This window comes from Emydura macquarii, unplaced genomic scaffold (genome assembly GCF_026122565.2).
Source record: "Emydura macquarii macquarii isolate MOO-44397 ecotype Brisbane River unplaced genomic scaffold, CSIRO-AGI_Emac_v2 contig_499, whole genome shotgun sequence".
Classification (NCBI taxonomy): domain Eukaryota; kingdom Metazoa; phylum Chordata; order Testudines; family Chelidae; genus Emydura; species Emydura macquarii.
This window is the reverse complement of record NW_027130636.1, coordinates 1,643,385-1,664,425: the sequence shown is the minus strand read 5'-3', so window position 1 is coordinate 1,664,425 and position 21,041 is coordinate 1,643,385. Positions and strand designations below refer to the sequence as shown.

Sequence of the window (21,041 nt, the reverse complement as noted above, 5' to 3'; positions counted from 1 at the left end):
ACTGGGACTCAGCAGTGCGACATTCAATTCCTACCCCTTGTTACAAAGTTACCACGTGAGAATGGACTTAGTGGCCAATGCCATAGTCATTTACTGCTACTGCCAGCGTTTTGCAGCGGTCACAGGATGTTCCCGCACAATCCATCATCTTCATCCACCGCTATTACTGTGAAGTCACAAACCCAGTGCTGGTAACATAGAATCATAAGATTGGAAGGGACCTCAGGACATCATCAAGTCCAACCCCCTTCTCAAAGCAAGACCAACCCCAACTAAATCATCCCAGCCAGGGCTTTATCAAGCTGAGCCTTAAAGACTTCTAAGGCTGGAGATTCCACCACCTCCCTTGGTAACCCATTCCAGTGCTTCACCAGCCTCCTAGTGACATTTTTTTTCCTAATATCCAACTTAGACCTCCTCCACTGCAACTTGAGACCATTGCTCCTTGTTTGTCATCTGCCACCATTGAGAACAGCCTAGCTTCATCCTCCCTGGAACCCCCCTTCTGGTAGTTGAAGGCCGCTATCAAATCTCCCCATCAGTGGCAATTATTGTGATGTCACAAAATTATTGTGATGTCACAAATTCAGTTTTATGGACTGAATTCTGCCCTTGTTTACAGTCATGTAAATCAGTGAAGATGCTCTGGATTTAATACTTGCGTACAGGAGAGCAGAGTTTCACTTAAAGCTCTACCAGGGAGAGAAGAAAGTTGGAGTCTTTCCCGTGCTTTGATCAGCCCCTACGTGGACATCCTGCCCCATGCTGCCTCTCTTATTGCAGTCCCAAACAGCCTCCAAGACCATCTCTGCACTGCAACACCCTTTCTGCTCCTTTTGTCGTAAGTTTCTCCAGAGTGCAACCTCTGTCAGCGTTATGCGCAAGGCTCTAGAGGTGACAGCCTAGAGTGCACCACCACGCTCCTGCAAATTTTCAAAATGTTTAAAGGCTCTAACGTGCCTTAAGCCTAAAGTTAGTTTTCTAAAGCCACATTGAGGCAAATGAAATAAATAAACAAATAAATAAATGGGCCTGATTTTCTGAGGCACGGAGCATCTACATTGTCTTTGGCAATAATATCGGCATGTTCCTGAGCTCAGAAGCTATTGATCAGGGCAGGGGCAGGAGGTAGGGAAAACGTGGCATTATGGCACCTTTGAACCGCTAGGATTCTGGGGCTGCCAATGGACAGTTTGGCCCATAGTGTAAGCTTGAGCAGCCCAGAGGTTGCTCTAACATATGCCTGAGTTGCAACGAACTTAAAAGGGCGACGTGGTAGTTGACTCCAGCCACATGCACTCTCACCCTAGCCACTCCTCTGGCATGCATCTATGCCCATGGCTGCAAGAATACTGAGTGGCATCAGACTGTCATGTTGGCACTGCTCTGTCCAGGGAATGCTCAAAGGAGTGAGCATGAATAGCTGCCCTTGTTCTGTGGAGGTGTTCTAGTGTATGCACACCTTGAACCATCACAGACTGAGTTTTTAAAGTCACTTTAAACAGGCCATGACTCTCATGGCTACCAATGCATCGTCCATTTGTCCAGTAGTGCACAAAAAAGTCAGTTTCCCCCTGTTTCTGGCCCTTTAAATATGAAACAACAGCTGCTTAAATAAACATGGCCTGTAACTTTTAGACCCATTTACAAAAAATGATGGGCTCTGCATTTCTTAGTTTATAAGAACTCTTTATTGCAACTGTGCTACCTAATTAACAGGTTTATGGAAGGCTTGATGACCCCAGAAGGGATCGCATCACATACACAGCTTCACCAAATCCTTCATAATAACAATACGATCTTCTTATCCTGTATTATGTAGGGCAGCTGTTACACAAATTAACGTCTCCTTCATAAGGCTAGTTAATACTAATGTATAATAAGATCGGTATCATTATTTCAATCATCCTTTCGCTGCCCTTTCCTCTACTTAGCTTAATATCCTTGGTGCTATGAGTCAGTGTTGATCTTTTTATCAAAAACTCTTGTGTGGTCTATTTATTATGAGCTTCAAATTAAATGATCTAAAACTGAAAAGCTTTTCCTGAAGCAAAAGTCCCATCCACTGACCACGTCAGAAGCGAGATGGGTCTGAGCTGTAAAATGCACCTCTGAGTTTGAGTCTAGGTCTTGAATCTCCACTGATGGCCACCCACAAAGTTCGAGGCTGTTTAGATTGAGGCATCTGGTTTGGCCTCGGACAGAGATATGCCTTAATCAGCAAGGGGTCAGCCATAAACCTCTGTGGGCAACAACAGGGCTTGAACTTGAGGGACAGCAGGAGTTGGATTCGGATTCAGACTCGGACTCAGACTCAGACTCACCTCCCTAGCAAGGTGCTAGGACCTGAGTCCTGAGTACTTGCTGGCCTGCGTCAGACTGATCAATGTGTGGACAGAAGATGGGCTTGGGCTCAAACCTGAGTCAGAGCCAGGGCTTAGTTTGCAGTCTGTATCTTAATCTGCTCCCAGGGCAGTGCAGCTATGTGCTGCCTCTTGCTCAGGGCTTGTGGCAAAGCCACACATTTAGATCTAGGTTTGTGACCATATTTCAAACCTGATCCCATCCCCAGGTGTTCACAGTCCATGTGGCAGCTCCATTCCGCCTCCGACTAGAACAGATCTTTGCGAAACTGACGAATGAATCCATTGGAACCGTACAGCATTGGAGAAGTGACATATAATTTATCTGCCTCCACCTGGCTTAATGAAACAGAGCAACTTGCCGATGAAATACATGACCACAATATTAGACATTCCAATGTACATGGCTGGCTGTTGCCTGATGGTAACAATTTCTTTCTCCTAGCACGCTCCTTGCTCTAGATCTTTAGACTACAACAGTCATTCATTGCCCCCTGCAGTCCCCCCCTCACTCACACAAAACTCCCACTGAAGTCAAAATGAACATAAAATAAAAACAGCTGCTGGCTGCTGTCACAGATTAAGTGTGTTAACATCTCTTTATCTGCACTGGGGCAGCGCTGCTGACCTCTGGCTTCCACTGTTTTCATGCCATCGGTGTTAATAACGTCTCTCTCCGCCAAAGTGACAAGGAGGAGATATACTTCAATTGGCATATTTTCTCTGAAATGAAATTCGAGAGCTAATGTTAGTGAAAATTTTTGCTAATAACTCTCGTGAGTGACCCCCGCTGAGGCCCTGCTAGCTCATCCATCCCTGAGCACCTGAAGCGCTGTGGCCAGCCATCCGACTGATTGTTCTAATGAAAATGCCTGAGAAAAAGCCTTATAGAAAGAACCCAGCTTTTGCCTCAAAGCAAGAAGCCACTGCTTCTTTTGAGAACTGCGTATTTCTGCCAAGGTAAATGATCTTCACCATGATACACAAAGCACAGGATCGCTGCTTGCCAAATTAGGCCACTTCCTGGGACCTTGGCATTCAAGAGGAAATAGTAATGTGACAAGCCCTATGAACAGCACACCACAGGAGTAATCAGATGGAGAAATAATTAATCTCTCTCTTCAAATTGCATTCAATGGCCATCCATCATGGCCCCTCCATCTCCATTGTGTCTCTCTCTCTTTCTGTCCCTTGGCTGGTCAGCGCCATGGAGCTAACAGTCAATGAAGCAGAACTCGGTGAGGAAGGAATGAAACTTGGTGCCTAAACTTGATGTTCAGAAGATCTAGTCTCCATGAAAGCAAATGGTCCATCTGTCTACCTTCATGTACAGCCCCGATCACTGTGGGACCGGAGCACCTTCAAATCCTGTAAGGGACAGCTCATGCACTATAACTTGCCCCTCTGCTAAATTCATGAGCACTGAGTGAAGCCTGGAGAACTGAGACCAATACCTGGTACCTGTCTTCTTGAGTCCCAGCCTGAGACAACTCAAAAAAGGCCTGATTTTCCTAAGGCGCTGAGCCTCCATCCTCTGAAAATCAGGCCTCTTTGACGTATCTCACACTGAGCATCCAAACAGTAGAGACATCCAAAATCCCTGGTCATTTCTGAGAATCTTGGCAGTGGTCCCCATTCTGTGACAGAATTAAGGGGGAGTGGACTCTCCCACACCACAGACAAGCAGCGGTGCTGTGAAGGATGGCCATGCTCCCAGAGAGAGACTGAACAAACAGGAGAGGCAAGCGAAATCCATCCTTCCAGCCTGGCTAGATTGCTAGCAGGAAATCCACCCGTGCTGCCAGCTCTCCTGGGACAGGAGAATGAGTTGTATGGGCCGCCAGGAAGTATGTGTGCAAGTGGCTGCAGAGACACAGCAGGTTGAGAGTCTGAGCGTTGGGCTGGGGCCCAGACCCGGGGAGCAGGCCCCTGAGAGCCTGTCCCATGTGGCAAGCAAGGATCAGCCAGAAGTCAGAGGGCCAGGAGTGCACTGGCATGGTGTGTGTGCTGATTAAGGGACCTATTGTTGAGGCAGCTGAGTATTTGTTACTGATAGCAATGCTGGAATGCTTTGTGGGGGGAATCGCTGCCTCCCCAACCGTGATAGGAGGGGTTTCGACCCTAAGGCGAGGGACAGTAGTTTGGAATTGACGAGCAGCACGGACTAACCCCTTCACAGTGGCGCTTCAACTCCCCTCCACCTGGGGCTAACTCTGCCCCCAGTGAAGTCGATGGAAGTTCTGCCCCTGACTTTTCCGGGAGTAGAGTTAGGCCAAGTCTGAGCACTTTTAAAAACCCGATATTCTATGGCACGCGTGGTCAGAGCAGTGATTTGCACTGGTCTGCTTTGCAAAAATGATGAGTCCTCGCCCAGTTGCCCTGAGCCAGCTGGTCACGGTTTTTCAATGGTGTGTTCCAAACATAGATCATCAAGGGGCTCTGAGGTGAAAGTGTTGTTATAAAAGGAAAAGTGTGGGTCCGGGGACTGGGGGAATGTCAGCAGAGTATGGCTTTGTACGCCAGATGTCTCAGACAGCACCTTGGCCAGTTTAAGTGACACAAATACATCCCCTTGACCTTAGCTCCCACTTCACCTAGGGATGCTCTCTGCTAGAAAAAATAAAGTGAAAACGAGTGCTGAACAAATAATTTACTTTTTTGGTGGCTGTAACAAACCAACAAAATTAAAAAAAATAAAAATAGGGGTTTGTTTAGAATCAGAGCTGATTTTTTTGTTTTGTTTTTCTCACCAAAATGAAAAACAGGAAAAAATTGCATTACGGTTGAAATGTAATGTTCTGAATATCGATTCAACCAGACATTTTGAAATGCAATGTTGCATTGAAACATTTTTGGAGGGAAATGTCCATTTGAAACAATTTTTTTTTTCATTTCAAAAAGTGCATTTCAATTCAACATTTCATTTAGGAATGACATTGCAATTCAAAATTTTGTTTCAAAATGTTGCAAAATGACATTTTCAAAATAGTCCATTTCAATTTTTGAAAAATAATGTTTTGATATTTCCAAATTTTGATTTTTTTGGTTAGTGGATGGACAAAATTATTCACTGAATTTGCAAAGAGTTTTGGTGCTCTGAAAAATGCATTTCTCCAGGAATTAACTATTGCGAAAAAGAATTGGTCCTGTTCCAGTAAGAAGAGTTTGACTTACCAGTTCGGTGATTCTTGTCATAACTGATGGATTTTGTGTCAATTATGGCCTGGAATAAAATCAGGGAGTGACATCTCTCTGAAAAGGTTTAATAAAAAAACAGAACAATAAAATGATTACCAAACGTAGAGTTTGGTACTAGGGACTAGATCTGCTTGATATTTATTTGATCAAAATAAACCTTTTTCAACCCAAAAAAAGGCTTTTTGACAAAAACCAGAACATTTTTGGTTTTGTCAACATTTCAAAGCCAATGTTTTAAAAAAATTTCAAAACTTTTTGGTGGGAAAAATCTCATTTGTCTCACTTTTTCATTCCTCCTCTACATACACACACACACACACGCTCACTTTTTCTGGTGGAAAAAGTTAAAAAAAAAAAAAAAAAAAAAAAAAGTATTTTTCCTCCCACTAAAATGTAATGATTTTTGTTTTGTTTTGTTTTGTTTTTTTTTGTTAAAAGAAAAACTTGTGCAAATTTTCAAACAAAATGTTAAAAGATAAAAGAAATAATGCTACTTTCAAAATTGTTCAGGAAACACCCTTTCTTTTTTGACAAAGCAGTGATAAGGAAAGGGCTGAAAACAAAGTCCTGTGAGATTCCAACAGAGACAGGATATAGGAAGGAGGAAGAGCTACCCACAGAAACACTGAAAGAGCTGTCAGAGAAGGACCAAGGGCCTGATTAAAGCCTAATGAAATCAATGGAACGACACTTAGTATGAAATCCTGGCCCCACTGAAGTCCTTGACAAAATTCCCATTGACTAAGGCTAGGTGTGACACACTGCAACCCCCATGATCACCTTTAGAGTGTAATGGTGTATTGTTTAATGCAAAGTATGTCATGTAAGATGTTTCTGGAATGTTCATGACATACAGAACATTAGTGTTATAGTAATATGTTTGTTGCAATGTCATGTGCATGACTATGCTATGTGACAACCCCAAACATGTATCTCATGGCTTAAAACAGCTGAGCAGAGGGGCAGTTCACACCTCATTAAGGCTTGTATAGAACAAACCCAGCTCTGCATTCCAGGAACAAAGGACCAGCCTAGACATCAACAAAGGAATCAAAGATGGACCTCAGTGACTCAGACATGGGGGAAACCATACATGGACATTGTTTGTCACTTGACCCTGAAGGGGAAAGCCAAAGCCCCAGAGGGGAGAGGGAACATTTTTAAAAGGGGAGACATTGTGCCACTCTCTCTCTCTCTCTCTCTTCCACTTCCATCTACAAACACCACCAAGCAACTGAAGTGCTGACCCAGGGGGAGAGCCTGGCTGGAAAATGATCCAGCCAACCTGTGGTGAGAATCATCTGAGTTTGTAAGGTTGCTGAAAGTGTTAAGTTTAGTTTAGAATGTATTTGACTTTTTTATTTTGATTAAACCTGACTTGCTTTCCTCTAACTTATAATCACTTAAAACCCTTCTGTAGTTTAATAAATTTGTTTGTTTATCTTACCTGAAGCAGTGCATTCGGTTTAAGGTGTGTAAGAGGCTCCATTTAAAGTCAAAAGGCCGGTGCGTATCAATTTCTTTGTTAAATTGATGAACATATGAGCTTACAGTCTCCAGTGAGCAACACTGAATATTGTAAGATGGAGGTTCCTAGGGTTGCACCTGGGACTGGGGGTCATTCCATTGTATAACCCCATGAGTGCTGGCTAGAGGCATTCACTCACTGAGTTGGGGGGCAACTTTCTTGCTGGTGGCTGTGCGTGAGCTGCCCAGGAGTGGGAGCTCACACAGAAAGTAGAGTAAGACAGGCTACAGGAGTGGGTAATTTGGGTGACACAGCGATTCACCAATTCAGATTGCACTAGGGGAATGTCACACCGGGATTCACCCTAAGGCAGAGAAACAGAAGGAAGATAGAATTATGTTACCAACACGGTCACAGGAAGAACTAGGATTGAGAATAGGTCTTGAGGTTTAACCAGGATGAGGTCACTTGAGACTTAAGTAGGAGTGGTGTCCAAGGCACAGAAAGGCTAGACGCTAGACAGGATTGCTCCCAGGAGTACGCTGGAGATAAGGAAGTTAATACAGCTGCTGTGGACAGCTTCTCAATGAGGATACTGAAGAGGAAAGCAGGACGGTAGTTATAGACACAAGCTGTGCATAGGAATTTCCCTGCCACTGTGCTCAGACATCTAACAACTTCGTGGGAGAAATAAATGTTGCCCAAGGGAGGGAGGAAACAAACATTGGAAGGAGAAGCCAGCTGCAAAGCTGAGCAAGGGGCAAACAGCTGGCTGAGTCTACAGGACACTGAAAGGAAAGAAACCAGCAGCGTTTCTTGCAGTTTACAAAGCAGCAGTTATTGGCCAATTACGGGAAGGAAGTGACAGCTGAACCATGTCACATCTCCCACTGAGAGTGACTGATGGATCTGCACTCAGCATGCCTGCAATGTTAAGGAAGGTGAAAGACAGGCCTCTGGAATCCCTGTGTGGAGGTCCTGCCTCATGGCTCTCCTAACGCTGGGGCAGATGGCCTACAAGATGAGCTGCTGCTGCAGAAGGGGAGAAGAGCGTAGGAAAGGAATCAAGTGCAAAATGAAGCAAGCTTCCATTGTCAGCATCTTTGCTTGGGAAACCACCAGACTGGGGCTCAAGTGCACATGTGCATGCACTCCCCTCCCACCCCCCATGCATTACAGTAAGGTTGGAATGGACATATCCATTGTATGGGAAAATTTGAATTTTCTGCACAAAATTGAAATCCCAAATATTTGAATTCTGAAATGCCACCATGGTGCCTCATGGAAGTTGTACGGTCAGGTTCCTCATGCTCCTATTCTCCTGTATTGACTGGGTTCCCTGGCTGGACTACATCTCCCAGGATGCACCATGTTCCCCCTCTTCAGCCTCTCCAACCCATAGAGGAGAATGGAAACATGAGGCATTCACATGACAACTCTCCATGGGACATTTCAGAATTGAAATATTTCCATTGTGGAGCATGTATTTTTTTCAGTTAAAAAATCAGATTTTTTGTAGCAGGCAGACACTTTTTGCAAAAATATTCCTTTCATTGGAAACCCAATTTTCTGACAAAGATGGTGTTGGCAGAACATTTTCAACCAGCCCTCAGAAAAAAATCTATAGGTGGTTTTTAAAAGACATTATTAGGCTGCTATCTCCCATTTTCAGGCATCCCTGGTTCTTCAATTTATATAATGTGCACAATTTTAAATGGATATTAACCCTTTCCCCTCTAGGCTTTTTATAAATGCGGCATTGTTACAAACCACTGTAAGAGACTTGTCTACCTGTGCTGAATGACAAGCAAAGATGAATGAGCTCTATCACTCAGGATGGACAAATAAAGTGAAGAGAAGATAGGACAGTACGTAAAGCACCCACTCAAAGCTAATATTTATCTAGTTATGGCGACAATTATAGGGAACACAGAATTAGTCTGCAAATTCTAGCATATTCTTTTATAATAATTATGTGGGATAATATGCAATTTAAAAATGAAGAAGCAAGGACTTGACTTTTCCACATTTTTGCATCTGCTTTATTCACCAATATGCACTGATTTTTTCCAAACAAAAGTTAAAAAAAAAGAGAAAAGAATAAATCCATGCCAGTTCTTTGCTAACTAACTATTTCCTGCAAGCTTGAATGTAATGGTCCAGTGACTGCTGCGTTCTGTACCAGTCCAGGACCATGGATGCTGATAGCTGAAGCAGAGCAAAAAAACATTCCCACCAATGAATCTAGGGAAGTAAAGGGCCTTTTTGCCCAGTTTGCAAACACACCGATCCCCTCCAGCACCCCATGTTACTGGCAGTTGCCAGCGAGAGGCAACTAGTAATATTCCATAATTTTTCACTGTATTTTTCATAAACATATCACAAGAAGTGAAAACACCCAATTTCTATTAAAGCAGCAATGATAATGATTTCCTGGTTTAAACTACACAGTTCTGAGATGTGTACAGTTTTGTTGCTGGCTAGGTATTGAACAAGGCTCCAGTATTGATTGGCAGTGTATAATTGATTGCAGGAGTGAAATGATTATAGATGTGCAAATAAAGTGGTTATTTGTGTAATATTTACAATTAATCTAATCAATAATTCCCATTTCATTTATTACCATCTCTTGATGGGCAATAATAGACATAGGAACAACATACCAGATTACAACGTGATCCATCTCCTCCACTGTCCAGTCTGTGAGAATAGCTGGTAGAAAAAGAAACAGCAGGTCAATGATTAGGGTACTAGTGAGGGACATAGGAGCTGCCAGGGTCAGTTCCCTGCTCTGCCACAGATCTCCTGTGTGACCTTGGTTAAGTCATTTAACCTCTTTGTGACTCAGTTCCCCATCTGTAAAATGGGTTCAACAGAACTTCCCTACTTCACAGGGGTGTTGTGAGGATAAATACATTAAATATTGTGAGATGATCCGATATTATGGTCATAAAAGCCAGATAGTACCAAAGTGAGATGGTGACAAAATCCTTCCTCTAATGCACTGCCCAGTTGTTGCTTCCAGACTGCAGCAGCTGGTTTTGTTTTACCTTTAACCCTTGGCCTAACTAAAATCTTGCAAATTATAGAGGAAAATATTGTGTGTTGAATTTGCAGCTTTCTAATTACATTACATCACTTGTTCCTCTGGTTCTTGTATCATGGGCCTGAAAGTGTTAGTTCTTTGATGCTTTCCTCATAAACAAGTCTGGGATTTTCCATGGAGCTTAGGGGAGACTGGGACCATAACTAATTCCCAACTGAATGATGCACAGCTTGGCTAAGTAAACGCTAAGGGAGAGATGATCATCCTCTATAATGCTGAAAGGATTTAGTACCAAGGCGAGGGAGGAATTGGCTAAGGCAGGGGTTAGGGAAAAGGATGTGTAATTAGTATTATTGGTATGAAATTAAGCTAAGGAAAATTTAGACTGAATATCTAAGAATTTCGGACTGTGTGATATCTATTAGTCTGCGGAATGGTCTCTGCCAAGGGAAATGGCTAGAATCCTATAATTGATTGAATTACTTGAATCATACATCTGGGAATGTTTGGAAACAACCTATTTTGGGCAGGTTTTAGAGGCTATCTGAGGAAATTCACAATTTCACAAACACAGAACAGAAGCTTAATTCCCTGCTATTAAGTTCATCCACTCAGGGGGGAAAAAAACATGTGTGTACAGTCAAAACCAACTGACATAGTTAGAAATTCAGACACTGAACACTCATCATGAACATTCCTGTATGATCTTCAGGCTAAGAATTATTTGCAGGAACTATTCTGAAAATCATTTCCAACATTGAGTGAATTTAAGAAAAGCCCTAAACTACTTGCAGGCATTTTACCAAAAGAAAAAGAGGCCACAATCATTGGATAATTGATTCATTACCAGTTCACCCCTCAGTTCTGCTCAGGAACATATAGTAGGCAGAGAAAAACCAACACTCAGAGGGACAGAGGGATGGACGTGGTAATTTACAGTTTTTTTCCATGTTTGTAGAGGTTCTGTGTGTCCTAGCAATTCTGAGAAGCCAAAAGCAAACTGAGTGCACCTGACAAACTGGGCCAAATTATTTGATACTTACACTTGAATCCATGGGAATGACAGCTGTGCCCTGAGCTTTAGAAATAAGAGATACCTGACCATATCCCCTAAACAAAGGTTTATCAGATCTCTGAAGCTTAGCTGTGTGGGAAAGGGTTTTCCCATCCTGTAAGAATAGTTGAGATTTAAAAAAAAATATTCCCATCCTGACCTGGGACAAAATGTCAAATATTTTTTACAAACCAAAAATCTGAATAAGAAAAAAAACCCGGGATGAGTCCGTTGTAATATTTTGTTTTGATAATTTCATATGGGGACAAAAAATTGACATTATACCACATCAGTCTCTGTTGCCGCGATGTCCCACACCCTAAGGCAGGCTCCTTGGACATAGTGCATATCCCATGGTGCACCTGCAATCATTTAACTACACCATGAGAGACCATGGTGCATCATGGGAGATGTACAGTTGGTAAGAAGTCCAGCCCATAGAGGAAAATAGGAGCATGACACACCCAAACTATAACTCCCACAAGTCAGATGTAGTTTAATTTCAAAGGAACTCTACATGAAACATTTTGTTCAGTTCAACAAACCAAGACAATTAGATTTCACCCAAAACAAAACATTTAGTTTTGATTTTCTTGATGGTAAATGAAAAAACATGTCAGCAAAATCAGAAACTGGAGTAACTGCATTTTCTGTCAAAAAATCAGTTTGATGGCAAATTCCAAGACACTCCAGAACTCAGCTGACAAAAGACCCAGTTCGCAGATTCCAAACTGCACATCATAAAAACTCTGCATCTCCTTCCTTTCCTCTGAGTCCACTCTTGCCTTTCTGAGACGTTGATATCTGGGAATGAAACATCCTGCATGCATTCAGCATAAATCCAAGCAGTGCGCTACTTCATCAACACAGGAAGCAGGATTTACCATGCCAGATATGACAATTGGTCTCTTCTCAAGCCTGAAATCCTGCCTCTGGATATGCACAATGCCATATGTTTCAAAGGACAGTAAAAAATAAACGAAGTTCTTAATGCATGGTGGCTTGGATGATGTGTTTAGGAGGAGCTGGGTATTAATATTCCATGGCTCAGTGTCCATGTGCTGTGGGTCTGGCTCAAAACCTGCTACGTCATTGGAAAGACTCCCATCAACTTCGGGTCAGAACAAAAAGCCCCATGTGGCACTTCCACAGATGCAGTGGGCAGAGGCATCTGAGAAGGGGGGGTCCATCAGTGTAAATGGCAGAGGGCATCTGGCACGAAGGGTCTTCAGCTTTGGAATTTGCTTCCCCACTCCAATTCCCTTTGATACACAGGATTTGTGACACTTTCCGGGCATATTACAAAACCTGGGTGTTTGGCGAGGAGGTGGCTCAAAGGCTTGACAGCCTGGGGAGGGAGAGCATGTGATCTGGGGATTTTACTGTCATGATCATGACAGAGAAGCATGTTTTAACTCTGTGACACCCCCGAACAGTCCAAGCAAAATCTGAGATCATGGTTAAAAGATGGTTAAGTCCCATCTACACCATAAGCCAAAACTGTATTAGTCTGCAGAAAAGAAGAGTGAGGGGGAATTTAATAGCAGCCTTCAACTGAAGGGGGGTTCCAGTGAAGATGGAGATAGGCTGTTCTCAATGGTAGTAGATGACAGAACAAGGAGCAATGGTCTCAAGTTGTAGTGAGAGAGTTCTAGGTTGGATATTAGGAAAAACTTGACTAGGAGGGCGGTGAAGCACTGGAATGGGTTACCTAGGAAGGTGGTGGAATCTCCATCCTTAGAGGTCTTTAAGACCCCGCTTGACAAAGCCCTGGCTGGGATGATTTAGTTGGGGTTGGTCCTGCTTTGAGAAGGGGGTTGGACTAGATGACTTCCTGAGGTCCTTTCCAACCCTGATCTTCTATGACTATGTGTTTGTACTGTACTGAAGACTGTATACAAGAATGCTGTAAACGGGCCCCCACAAACAATTAGTTGGGGGTCTGATACAGATATGAACTGCCCCATTCATATCAGAGGGCTGCTTTGCCGCCTAACAATGGCAGTTCAAATGATAAAACAGGAATGTTGGCAGAACCTGGAATTGTGGCAATATCTGGAATGCACGCCTACAGCTTCTCATCTCCAGGCTGAGCCCTGTTCCATTACAGCTGGAGCCAGCATTTTGTGGAAGGATTGATGTTTGACCTAGGTGGTGTAGAAGGTCAATGCACAGGCCTGCTGCTTTCTGCGGCCTGAGAAAGCAAATAAATCAAATGTATTCTGGGCAGAGAGTTTGTGTAACATGTCCCCGGTGCAGTATTGGAGGTAATCTTCCATTGAGCCCACTGGGGGCATTTCTAGGCCTTAGTATTTTGAATGGCAGATGGGAGGAAATAATTTTCCATATGGTATCAGAATGCTGCCATAGCCCCAACTCTGCTCAAGTGTAATTTGTGCATTCTAGCCATTTAATAAGTGGATAATGTTAATAGCCCTGTACACTGCAAACAAAGAGAGTGCAGTCTCCAATGCTGCACCTGGAGAGCTGTCACTGTTACACAATGCTTTAGGCATAGGGCCATAATGGAGCTCTTCTGTGCAGTGTCAGCTCTACCTCATTCCACTACAGGTTTGTCCTAGACAATGAGGCCATGCACTCTAGCCTGGGGCAGGGTAATTAGAAGCACCAACTATGTCAGTCTTCTGGAAGTCACTTGGGAAGAAAAAACTGTCTCAGGATGGACACAGCAAATCAGTCTTCCTGTGGTACTTGTATTGCTCCCGTCCCTGTGGTATGTGAGCACCTCACAATCTTTAAGACAGCCTCTCCCCTGCTTTTTTTTTTTTTTTTTTTTTGGCACAACCTCATTTTGATGAGTTATTTCCTCCTGGGATCCCACACAACAGGAAGGATGCCATTTGGAAGAGAAAAATGGTGTCCTCCCCGTGCTGGGCAGTGGGTAAAGCTTCCCCTCAGGGGGACTAGCTCCCCATCTCTCACCTCTTCCGCTCATGGCCTCACCCACACTCCAGCCCAGGCCCTTCGCAGTGTCCCTGCTCCTCCTTTCCCTTTCAGTCCCCTTCCTCTCCTCCAGCCACCCTTTTCCCTGAGGCCCCCGCTGCTAACACTCTCTGCCCTTCCCCCAAGCCAAGCTTATTTATTACATGCCATGCAGGTTCCTGGGTGGCTGAGGAGGTGGTATCTGCTACTCAGCTTCTTGGGTTCATCAGTGATATCCCAGGGGAGTCCAAGGCACACGGGAAGCTGTGGAGCAGATACTGCCTACTCAGCCATCCAGGAACCTGCATAGTGTGTGTAAGCTGGCATCGCAGCCCTTCCTTGGGCCCAGACTCCGAGGAAGGCCACAGAACCTTAGTCCAAGGGAAAACTTAGCGGGTTTGCATGAGTCTTTAACCTGCAGTCCCTGGGCGGGGCGGAGCTGGCCAAGAAATCTATAGCCCCTGGCCCTCGGGCAGGGCGAGACTGGTAATGCTTGGTGTCCTCTGGCTGGTGGGTTCAGAGGAACCAAGCACTCCCGGGGTGGCTAGGGAAGGGGGGAGGGGGATGCAGGCCCACCCAACTCCACTGTGTCCCAGCCCAGGACCTTAATTAGTGGCAAGGGGCTCTGCCACTGGGTCAGTGGAGCTCCAGCCACAACATGCTTACACTCTTTGGACCACAGACTCAGCCAGACTATAGTCGGCTGCCCCTGGGCTACTTCCTCCCACCCTGAACCTGGGTACCTGGAGCCAGGGGTCTCCCTCAGATTCCCTGGGGTAGATGGCCAGCGGGCGTCCCACCAGTCCCCTGCTGTTGGCAGGTCCAGGAACTCCTCAGGGCTGTCAGCGGATGGCAGCTCCTCTAGGTCCCAGCGGGTCCTCCGGCACACAGGACTCAGGCAGCTCCAGTGGGTCCCAGGCAACGGGCAGCTCCTTTAGGTCAGGGCCGGCCTCAGGGGGTTTCTACCACTCAGCGGTCTCAGATAGCTCTTCCCAGCTACTAGGGCCCAGTGGCCCTGGCAGGCCCTTGAGGCTCCGGTCAGTGGAGGGCCTGTGCTGCACAGCCACGGGGCCTGGGTCAGGCCTAGGCCACAGCCTCGGGGAAGGCACATCCTTCTCTGGCAACAACTTCCCCCTGCCTGAGGTGCTAGGCTGGCCTTTTATACGTTCCCTTCCTGTCCTAGCCCTGCCCCTCTGCTCCTGGGGTGTTTGGCCTTCATTGTCCTGATCTTCCCAGCAGGTCATCTAGTCTGACCTCCGGCACAACGCAGGCCACAGAACCTCACCCACCCACTCCTAACTTATGTCTGAGTTACTGAAGTCTTCAAATAACAGTTTAAGACTTCAAGGTACAGAGACTCTATCAGCAAGTGACCTGTGCTCCATGCTGCAGAGGAAGGCAAAAGCCCTCCCAGGGTCTCTGCGTACCTGTCCTGGGGGTAAATTCCTTCCCAACCCCAAATATGGCAATTAGCTAAACCCTGAGCATGTGGGCAAGACTCACCAGCCAGACACTTGGGAAAGAATTCTCTGTAGTAACGTAGAACCCACCCCATCAAATGTCCCATCACAGGCCATTGGGGATATTTATAGCTAGTCGTCAAAGATCAGTTAATTGCCGAATTAGACTGTCCCATCATACCATCCCCTCCATAAATTTATTAAGCTCAATCTAGAAGCCCGTTGGATTTTTTGCCCCCACTGCTCCCCTTGGAAGGCTATTCCAGAACTTCACTCCTTTGATGGTTAGAAACCTGTGTCTAATATCAAGTATAAACTTCCCGATGACCAGTTTACATCCATTAGCTCTTGTATCCACGTTGGCGCTGAGCTTAAATAATTCCTTAAATAAGGCTCTCAGCAGCGAGTTTCAGAGCCAGGTCAACCGACTTAGGCTCACGGGCCGAGCCCTGCACAGATACAAAACATATCTGCATCCAATCCGTGATCTGCAAACATGGTCTGTGGTTATCTGCATCTGAGAGGGGGTGGGGTCTGGGGTGGAGTGGGGGTGGAGCATGGGCAGAGTCTCGGGAGAGGAGGCAGAGCAGGGCCAGGGCCTTGCCAGAGCAGGGGGGAAGCGGGGGTAGAGCCTCGGCGGGCGGGGAGAAGACAGAACGAGGGTGGAGCCGCGGGGTGCCTTTCCAAATTCAAATGGCACACGCCGCCTGTGCTGGTTTGAACAGTTCTGCAAAGTTACTCAGAACTGAACTTCATGTCTCCTCCTCTGGAGAGCAAATGTACAGTTGTTAACAGAAAAGAAAAGAAAAGACAGCAAAACAGGGGCCAATTGGAGGGCATGTAAAGAAAGCACAGAAGGGAGAGGAAAACAAAGAGGAAAGGAGCGAACAGGTGTGCATTCGAGACGCAGACTGGCTTGATCCTGTCTCGCCTGAAAACTTGTTTCTTTTGACATTCACAATTAGTACATGGCTGGCTGGCTATCCAACCGGCAGGGATCTGGTCTCTATGGAGAGCTGAAGAGAGAGGAAGAGTATTTAATTTTCCTGCATGGCTGGCAAAAGACTGACGTGGTTAAAGACCCTGGCCAGCAGCCTAGGGCTATATTTAACCTTGTCACATGATTAGACAAGGGAAAGGGATAGGCATCTTGGCTGGAATCATCACAGGCTTCCTGGATCTCAGAAGTCTCCTGCTTCCCTTCCCTTGTTTTCTTTGGTGGTTTGCAGGTGGTCCTGCTCATAGAGAATACAAAGGCACATGGCGTTGAATAGCAAAGCATTTGCAACAGGCTACAGCAACAGCTGGATGTATTTGAATTGCTCAGTGGGCTGAGTTGGATTTTTACAAGTTTCTTTCACCATCTTCAGAGTTTCTCTGTGACTGCCAGAGGTGAAACATTTCCCTTAAAGCTTGCACTGATGCCAGGCAGGCAAGGGGCTATCTTCCACAATCTGATCCATTCCCTGGACACAATGGAAGAGAAGAAACAGAAGTGGATTTCTGCACCCAGCTTGACTAGTACAGATCCTAAAATAAAATGCATTTTGCGAGGGGTGTCTGTTCTGGGTGTCACACACTTCATGATCATCCATTTCTCCATGCATTGTAGCGGCACTGCCCTTCATGCTGTTCAAGCGGAGTGAATTCAGGACCACCTGCTCTAAAAACACAGCTCCAAACTCTTGCAATGCTCCTCTGCTGTAGATATTTCAAGTCCTGGATCCTCTTTGCAGGTCAGCCAGCAGAGAGTGACATAATCACCAACACACTCGAGCACGTTTAACAATGGTCCTCAGATGGTACTAGTACCTATGCACATCACATTACAAAGTCTTTATCTGAGCTCATCAAAATGTTTGTCTGAGAGTCTCAAGAAGCCATGCTTCAAGCTCAAGATGAATCAAAACAGAAAGTGGACAGGGATAGGGACAGGAGAGGCAGATAGATAGGAAAAAAGAGAAGAGAAAGAGAGAGAAACAAACAGAAGCACAGAGGGAAGGAGTGAAGAGAAGACAGCGAGACAGAGGGGCTAATTAAAGCAATAATATAACCTCTTACCAGTTGGTTCCTCCTTCACACTAAGCCCTGTGGTAACTCTGCAGTTAAGTCTAACAATAAATATCCATTGCACTGAAATTATAAAAATGTTAACAAGTTAAATGCCAGGAATGCCAGAATGGAGAAAGGCACTGCACCCCTCTAGGCTGACCAGGGCTTTCTGGCTCTTCCCCATCACTACCATGATATCTGTGTTGTGTGTGTCTGCACAGTCTCCATTCACTCCATCTTAGGACATAGGATTTTCACATTCTGGTCCCTCTTCACTCAGTCCATTAACATCTTTTTCTAATTAGCCACAATGCGCGGGCTTCCTCTCACTGAGTGTGCTGGTTTTCCTTCAGTGACCCTGGTGGTGGCAATTTGGGGATGGGGAACCTTTTGAAATGGAAAGAACACACAGTTACCATGCCCTTTTAAAGAATGTCTCCAAAATCAGCAAACCCAGGCCACTCCAGCGATGACTTTTTGGTGTCGCCGCTGTCCATCAGAGAGCTGACTCACTATAAAAACATCACCAGGAGCCTATCTTGCTCCCTTGTCTGGAAACATAATCACACCCAATCATCTCCTTTGCAAAGATTCCTCACTCCCTCTCATCTTCCAATGCCCTGGTAGTTTTCATTCTGGATAAAGGCAAGGAACAAAGAGATGGTTGTCTCACTTGTTTTGGGATGTCAGGACTAGGGTAAGACAGCCAAATGAAGTATCTAATTAAATCTTTTTAATTATCTCCATCAACTCCAGATTTCAGTGGATGTTAATCACAAAAGGCTGCACCTGTGTGGGTTTTAATCATTGGCCATCCAGTCTGGGAGAAAAAGAAAGGAAAATTATTCAGGCCAGTGTGTATATGCCCAGATTAAAGCTTTGGCTGAATAGAGTTAAGGCTGTAGATATATGTCAATGCCCGCAGTGGAACATTTTACTTTGAAACACAACACAACACAAACGAGTTGAAGTGAAGGTTACATTTAAAATAAATAAGCATACAAAACATTCGATATAATGGTGATTCACAGTTTCCTTATCTTTGCCTTCCTGTTCCCATCTCCCCCACTCCTGAACACTACATATCTTCACTCAACATAGGGAGGAAAATGGATTTTGTAAAAGAGCATCTCTGGATCTTTAATGTCTGCACTACATAGAGAGTACGATAGGTTACTCACCTTGTGCAGTCACATTCTTAGCAATGTGTTTGCCTATGCATGTTCTGCTTCAGGTGTGCTTACACTCCATGCACCTTGGATTGGAGATGTTTGGTAGTAGTGCTATGCAAGTACTACTACTAGTACGCATGCACCCTACCTCCCTCGTGCCTCACTCCGAGCCTATATCGGGCTGCAAGGGCAAATTGCCCTTGATTTCTTCTCCACTGAAAAATCCCACAAGGAAACTGAAGCAGAGGGGACAGAGGGCAGGCACTGGAGCATCCACCGGGACACATACCTTGAAGAACTCCAATGACTGCACTAGGTGAGTAACCTCTCCTTCTTCAAGTAGTGTTCCTACAGGTGCTTCACTTCAAGTGACTGCTGAGTAGTTACTTTAACTGGAGCATGGAGCTTCGGAGCCAAATCCAATCTGAAGTCAAGTCTGCATTCCCATGGGTAGCATCTGATCTAGAAGTAGGAACTGCTGTGTAGTGCTCGGAGAATTTACGTATTGAAGATCAAGTTGACACCTTGCAATTCTCAACAATGGGGACGTTTTTGAATAATGGCATAGAGATAGAAAGAGACCTCATGTGATGGGATGATACCTTAGGAAGAGGTTGTAAATTGGCAGATTCATAGCAAGAAGTAATACATTCATAAACCTCTGGGTGGAGATTGTGGCCCCTTTGGACCGGTCAACAACTGACTCTCACAGGCTTGAAGGTATTTTGAAAGATCTGGTTCTGTTCACAAAAGAGGCTAGTGCCTTCCTGAATCTAGGATATGGATGGCAGCATCTTCGTTGGTCTGATGTGGTTTTTGCGAAGAAAATTAGAAGATGGATGACTTGATTGATATAAAATTCATATGTTACCTTAGGTAAACATTTTAGATGCAGCAGGGGGACCAGATAACAGTCTTCTAATATGTTGGGGCTGTTATAAAGAGGACAGGATTAGTTGTTCTCCACGTCCACTGAAGGTAGGACAAGAAATGATGGGCTTAATCTGTAGCAAGGGAGATTAAAGTTAGATATTAGGAAAAACATTCTAACTGTAAAGGTCGTTAAGTTCTGGAAAAGGCTTCCAAGGGAAGTTGTGGAATCCCCATCACTGGAGATTTTTAAGATCAGGTTGGACAAACACCTGTGGGGGATGGTCTAGGTTTACTTGGTTCTGCCTCAGCACAGGGGGCTGGACTGGATGACTTCTCAAGATCCCTTCTAGCCCTACATTTCTATGACGCTATCAGGAGACTTTGTCCTTGAAACACACTATAAAGGGAGGGTGTGCCATTAAAGCTACCAGTTCCCTGACTCTTTGAACAGAAATGATGGCTACCAAGATGGCTGTTTTCATGGGCTGGTGAAGAAGGGAGCACATGGCCATCAGGTTCAAAGGGGGTTTCATATGACATTTGAGTACAAAATTGAAATCCCACCTGTGTGGGTTCTCTAATCTGAGGAAAAAGGTTCCTAAACCTCTTAATGCATCTTGCAATGGTGAAATGAGCAAAAGACTGAGAATCCCTCAACTAAGGAATGAATAAAAGGTTGTTATAGCTGCCAAGTGAACTCTGATGGGACTCATATATAATCCTGACTTTTTTAATTCCAGCACATAATTAAGGATAGCGGAGAGTGAAGAATGAACGGATGAAAGACATCATTGGTCAAACCAGTGATGATATTTTTTCCATTTCTGCAGGTAAGTATTTTATGTAGAACTTTTCCTACTATTTAATAACATCTGTTGTACCTTTGCAGAACAGGAAGGCTGTAGTCCCATGAACAATCAAGTAACCAAGCCTTCAGGCGATGAATTCCCAAGTTAGGATGAAGAGTCCGACCGGCATCTTGAGAGAAAAGGTAATGAATGGATGGAAGAGTCATCACTGGACAAAGAGCAAGGCAAATCAGGTAAAGGTACAACAACTGTCTGGGTCACATTGGAACTGTTAATATGATCTTGGATTAGTCTTGCTTAATCTTGTTTACCACCTTCATAATCAGGGGTACTGGAGGAAATGCATACAGAAGGCCCCTCATTCTTGGAACAAGGAAAGCACCTCCCAGTGGGTCAGGGCTAACCTCCTTTCAAGCAAATTGTTTGCACTTATTGTTGGCTATGGTGGCAAAAAGATCCACTTCTGGAACTTCGCAAGTCAGAAAAATGTGACTGAGATTTTGAGAGTCCAACTCCCATTCATAGTCCTGGGAGAAGTGTCTGCTGAGGTCGTTGGCCATAGTGGTTTGCATGACCAGGAAGTAGGCTGCCAAAATTAGGATG

At 44.8% G+C, this 21,041-nt stretch overlaps 1 long non-coding RNA gene across 1 annotated transcript; it reads right to left on the bottom strand.

The window, feature by feature from the left end:
* Window positions 1-2,671: 2,671 nt before the first annotated feature.
* On the bottom strand, window positions 2,672-9,723 carry LOC137146959 (uncharacterized). The gene is made up of 3 exons (XR_010918106.1): window positions 9,693-9,723; window positions 5,538-5,615; window positions 2,672-3,086 (listed from the first exon to the last, which is right to left on the bottom strand). It is a non-coding gene; the product is annotated as an uncharacterized lncRNA (long non-coding RNA).
* Window positions 9,724-21,041: the final 11,318 nt, after the last annotated feature.